At 44.0% G+C, this 4348-nt stretch overlaps 1 non-coding gene across 1 annotated transcript; it reads right to left on the reverse strand.

The window, feature by feature from the left end:
* Positions 1-1364: 1364 nt before the first annotated feature.
* On the reverse strand, positions 1365-1496 carry LOC114622822. The gene has a single exon (XR_003711679.1). It is a non-coding gene; the product is annotated as a small nucleolar RNA SNORA17 (small nucleolar RNA).
* Positions 1497-4348: the final 2852 nt, after the last annotated feature.

Here is a 4348-nt window from a genome sequence, read left to right on the forward strand (position 1 = left end):
CAAACAAGAGTCAGGGTTGGCTCTCCTGTGTTCCCACCCTCTGGCCAGCTCACCCACAATTCCCACATCCAGGGCCTGCTCTACTGTGCTGCCTGGGCTGGGCAAGGTGCAGGGCTGGCTCTTTCTAGTGCTGCAGCAGGTGAGGAGCAGGGCCAGCTCTCCTGTTCTCATGACCCCAGGGCCACCTCCTACCTCCCCGGATGCAGTTGGTGAGGGCAAAAGGGAGGGGACGGGATCTCTCTCGTGTTGATTCCACCACACAGCAGACAAGAGCAGACAAGGACATACTTAATGCCCTTGGGATTGACTGACAAGCAAACCCCACATTCAGGGTCAAAATCTACTATGTTGTTCAGATGAGGTGCAGGGCATAGTCTCCTGCTGCTGTGGGTGAGGGGCAGGGCCAGATATCCTACTCTGATAGCCTCAGGGCCAGCTCTCCTGCCTGCTGTAGATGGCAAGAGGTGCAAGGAAGGAAGCATCTCTCCCTTGCCCGTGTCATGGAAAGACAGACAAGTAGTGGTACCAGCTCTCCTATGCTCACACCCTCGCCCCTGACTCCATGATCAGCTCTACTGAGCTGCTTGGGCAAAGTGCAGGGCCAGGTCTCCCATCTGTTGCAGGTGGTAGGGGAGAGCTGGGAGGAGGGCATCTCTCCCTCACCCATGCCACTGCATATGAAACAAGTGGCAAGGCCAGCTCTCCCATGCTCATATCTGGGGGATGACTCATCTAAAATTTCTGAAACCATGGCCAGCTCTATTGGGCAATATGGAGTGTTCTTTCAGGTACTGCAGCTGGCTAGAAGCAGGGTCAGCTCTCCTGCTTTCATGCCTCCAGGACCAGCTCTCCCACCACGCCCAGATGAGGGGCAGTTCTGCACAACCATCAGACACCAATTTGTCTCCGGGCTACAAGACGAGGAATGTCCACTTGGTCTTTGGTGGTAACAGACTCCTGCTGCTGCAGGACCATGGACCCAGATGTGACCCCAGTGGCAGTACAGGCCAGGACTCCACCATGGTCCTAGATGGCATAACCAGCTACTCACATCAGACTGTTCCTCACTACCCTCCAGTCTCCAGATCTTCATTGTGCCCACATCCTTCTGTTCCTCATTCTCTTCCATTTCTGTACCACTTACTTGCTTCTCTTTGTGGGACCCAGCATTCCTTAGTGTCTGGAGTCATCTCAGGACAGTTCTCAGGAGTGCTATGTCCCATCCATGCGTTTTGGAATCAATCAGGGATCATCTGAAGCATGGTCTGCTCCCCCAGGCCTGTGCAATTCTAGGCTGGTGTTCCCCTCCTGCTAGCACCCTGTCTGGGACCGTTGTGGGCATCTCCAGCTCACTTTTTTTAGGGAGTGTTAGGCTACTCATCATTCAGATGCTCACAGGTGAGAACACTGACGGTAGACGTTGCTTCTTTCTTCTCTGTCACCTACTGACACACATGTGACACAGTAACCATACCTGCAAGTCCTCTAGAGACAGGTTTAAGTCTTTCTCTTATTCTCTCTCCCTTCATTCTCTCTTCTCCCCCGTGGAGTCATAGATTATTATTCACACACATAATTTTCTCTGATGGTCAAATCAAGCTTTAGTCAGTGGGTCTTTCAAGTGCCCCCAGGCTATGCACAATATGACCTCCTTATTTTCCAAAAAGATTCTCTGGGATCAGCATAAGCCCAGCCTCTCCTCTAAGACCTTGGTTAATTTTATTTAGAAGCTGAGGTCTACACTTTGCATTGTGCTTACAGCTTCTGAGACATTCTCAGTGGATAACTAAGGAATATCTTTTATAGAACATTGGATCCCTACGGAGGGTCAGAGCACAATGGGCAACGACAATAGAAGACATCACTATCAATGACCTTATGAAAATAAGGCTCTGGAAAACAACATCACTTAGCTCTTAAATACCAAAACTGGGTCTTAAACCAGGCCTGTAGCTTCCAAGTCTTCAGCTAAGCTATCTGTAGAAGAAACTTCCACAGTGCGTGTGTTCTCCAAGTACCTTTATATGCTTGGAAATTTTCCATAATGGTGATTCCTTATTCTTCTGGTTAGATACTAGATTTTGTTATTTTAATACCCCTGATAGGTGCACATGTGGCCAAGTATTTGATTGCAGTAAGACTTCAATTTGAAAACTAGTATAAATATGTGTTTACTATTCAAATTTTATTTTGATTGTGGTTAATGTACAGATCTTTGGTAGTAGGGACCCTGGAGAAGGGTTTCTGGCATATACTGCCTGGAATCCAAAGTACAAACAATGTGATCTCCCAGTAGCAAAAAACAAACAAAAACAAAAAACCCCGAAAAACAAAACAAAAAAAACAAATGACAAAAACAAAACAAAAAACCCTAACCATCCAAACAAACAAGAAAACAAAAACAATGAGGTATTTGCTAAAGCAATCCTTCAGCGTACAATGGTCAGTTTCTGGTTGTATATTCTCCAAACCTGAATGTTTTCCTCTTAGTTACCGTATTTCTATGCTTGAAATAGACATTTAACTACCTCAGCTGTGTATGGCTCTTTACTTTGGCTGGTGAAGGATGCTGCTTTCCCCCAGTGTTTCCTGGCAGACTGGTGGGCCCCAAATGGGAAGTATGTATGTCATGGATTCAGATCATTTCTGAGCTAAGTTATAGCTCTGTATTCAGCTGCCCCCACCTTAAGTGAGTGGCTCTTGCAGTAAATTCTTACAGTCATGACTCTTAACCTTCTGTCATCAGTCTGATGAAAGTGAAGGAGTCGGACAGATTTGCCACTGCAAGAGGGAAAAGGATGCCAGCGTCTGGGAAGTCAGTGTTATCCATAGCTGTGAAGAGCTGGCTTTGAGCCACAGTAAAGATGCTGTCGTGTGAACACCACTTAATGCTCACTGTTTCATCATTTCCCCAACATTTATGGGAAGTGATTTATGGTCTAGAAAGAACAAGTGACAGATTACAAAAGAAGGTATTAATTTTTATCTTAATATAGAAACCGCAAGGTTAGACTTCTTGTTGAGCAGACACTTAGAGAACAAGAACCAGGGGATGCATCTAGCTTAGAAGATTCTAGAAAGAAATTACTACTTTTAATAAGCAACGAGCCTATAATTCTTCTCTTCTAGTTTTAAATTTGCCTGTTAGAGAAACAAGGGTTCTGCTGTCCTGACCTTCTGAATGTAGATTCTTGGACTTGCAATGGCTGTCAACACTACATGATGTAAATCCCAGGTCTCTTAGACTTATTGCTGCTGAATGTCTAGAGCTCGCCTCACTAGGTGGATAGAAAGATGCTGGGGAGCTCCTTGATGGAGCATCTGGCCTCATTTTGTATCAGAACGTTTTTCCTGGAGTGGAAGCTAACCTGAAGAGAAAGGAACCAAGTTTTCTGAGACCTTCTTCATGTATTTTGGGTGTGAGTGAAGAAGCTAGAGGCCCAACCTAGGCTTCTGTGAATAGACGGAAGGTTTGAGGCTTCCTTCATAGCAAATAGGACACAGAGAACATCCTTGTTTTCCAGGTAAGCTTGAGACTGACCTTTGAACAACATGATAGAAGCAAAAGTCAACAAATTGCTTTTGGTTTCTCCAAAACTGAACTATTAATAGTTTGTCTCTGGCCAGGAGTCTTACACAGAGCATAAACACTCAGTTATACATATTTACTATATTACTCATAGTTTTGTATAATGAGAATACAAAAAGGAACTGAGACTCAACTTTTTGAATGTCAGCTGCGATTTACCAGACAGACAAGCTGCCTCAAATGAGACAAGTCAGAGTCACATCATTTACCACAGGAAGAGAAGGCAGCTATGAAGTGGTTATAGTACCAAAGTCTTAACCACTGTTGGCTTTTCAGGTAGGATTTAAAATGACATCTTTGCAGATGTTTATATTTCTGTTTATGGAAAATGGCAGCATGTATACATAAAATGTGTTTGGGTGGGTAAGTTCTGATCAACTTTAACTGTTTTGAAAGATAAAATGGTGTATATTTGAAGGCAGGAAATGGTGAAACATGATTAGTATATAGATATATTTTTGGTATTCTTGACATATCTAACTTCAATTGTTTCCCAATATTTTAGGCTATGACATGCATCTGCAGTGATTTTCAAGCTGTCTTATGTCTCTAGGAAAGAAGAATGAGCATTAATGGAACTTCGCAGTTCAAAAGTGTGCTATTAAAAAAATCAATTATTGTTGGAAATATATAGAGACAAAGAAATACATGAATTGGAAAGAAGATCATAATCCCCCCAAGCACCAGTTTAAGATGGTGAGGGGAAGGTCTAGCTTTAATGAGGAGACACAGATAACCTGCCCCATGCAATACTCCTGT

Source organism: Grammomys surdaster, unplaced genomic scaffold (assembly GCF_004785775.1).
Source record: "Grammomys surdaster isolate TR1022 unplaced genomic scaffold, NIH_TR_1.0 191, whole genome shotgun sequence".
NCBI lineage: Eukaryota > Metazoa > Chordata > Mammalia > Rodentia > Muridae > Grammomys > Grammomys surdaster.